We start from the raw sequence: 1,614 nt of genomic DNA, 5'->3' as shown, positions 1-1,614 counted from the left end.
CGACTTCTATTGTAGACCCCGCATAACACCACTGTATTCGCTGCTTCATCGTCGTGCATGCGCCTGAAACCCGATGATAGAACTCGAGTTCTCGGATCGTGAAATGTGTAGCCAATCAGCTTACAGTTTTTACGGAAAACTGGCAAGTTGATTGGCTACACATTTTTCGATCCCAGAACTCGGACCGAGTTTTAGCATCGTGGACACAAGAGGTTTTGTCGCGTCGCATGCTCCAACATGTTCCAATATGCTCCTACTATAGCTCTTACTTACTCCAACGCGCTTGGTAGAGTGAGTAGGAGATATAGTAGGAGCACATTGGAGCATGTTCGAGCTTGCGACGCGAACAAACCTAATGGCCATCTACAATAAGCCATTAGTCATAAATCAGAAATGAGAAGCTGGAAATTGACCAATCACAGTCGTCAATTCCTCATTTCTGATTTATGACTAATGGCTTATTGTAGAATACATGTTAGGCCGGAATCAGACTACGCATTGAAGATTGAGATTGAAGATTGAAATTTGACCAATGAGAGCAAAGGAATTTTAGCTCCTATTGTTTTGATTGGTCAAATTTCAATCTTTCAATCTTCAATCTCAATCTTCAATGCCTAGTCTTAGGCCCGTATCAGACTATCGACTCTGCAAGCCGACCCGACTGCCAACTCTGACTGCCGATCAATAATGGACCAATCACAATAAGACTGATTCAATGTGATTGGTCCATTATTGGTCAACAGCCAGTCGGTAGTCTGATACGGGCTTTAGGTTTAACAATCTTAACAACACTGGCATGAACATGAAAAACGAAATAACGTTGCCGTCGTTGCAGCAGATGCGCAGTGGATGACCAATCCAGTTGTGGGATTCTCTAAACGTTTTATCGACAATTGTCGCTATCGTTAACTAACGACAGCCAATGAGAGCCGCGCTTTCTTCCAGGATTATCCTGACATTGGCTGTCGCAAGTTAACTATAGCGACAATCATCAATAAAACGTTTAGAGAATCTCGCTATAGGAACTGGGTTTTAACTTTTCATTTACCGATCGAGTATGGCTGATTGATTATCAAACACTGACAATAACATTAAAATCACAGTTTTAAATAAAAATCGAATATTATTGAGTTTTAAACATACATACATGTTCACAAATCTAATAAATCATAAAATTAGTACTATATTATCAATTTTTTTACTCATCACTTAAATTTTAACAGTCACGCGAGCTTCCGTAAGGCCGGAATCAGACTATGCATTGAATATTGAAGATTGAAAGATTGAAATTTGACCAATCAAAATAATAGGAGCTAAAATTCCTTTGTTCTCACTGGCCAAATTTTAATCTTTGAATCTTCAATCTCAATCTTCAATGCGTAGTCTGATTCCGGCTTAAGACCGGCCGTCTTTAATGGCTACACCGTGCATTTAGGCCGCGGCTTATACAATAGATGTCCTTGTTTATCTTGTAGGTTAAACAAAGACACTTATCGTATAGGTCGCGGACTAAGCGCACGGTGTAAACGTAGCCAATATCTCGTCGGTGCTATAGGTGGTTGACGTTAGTGCGCGGGGAATTTAATGAATAGGAAAAAAGCCGGCGTGGACGTC

This window comes from Mycetomoellerius zeteki, unplaced genomic scaffold (assembly GCF_001594055.1).
Source record: "Mycetomoellerius zeteki isolate Tzet28-1 unplaced genomic scaffold, Tzet1.0 scaffold332, whole genome shotgun sequence".
NCBI classification, from domain to species: domain Eukaryota; kingdom Metazoa; phylum Arthropoda; class Insecta; order Hymenoptera; family Formicidae; genus Mycetomoellerius; species Mycetomoellerius zeteki.
This window is presented reverse-complemented; position numbering follows the sequence as displayed.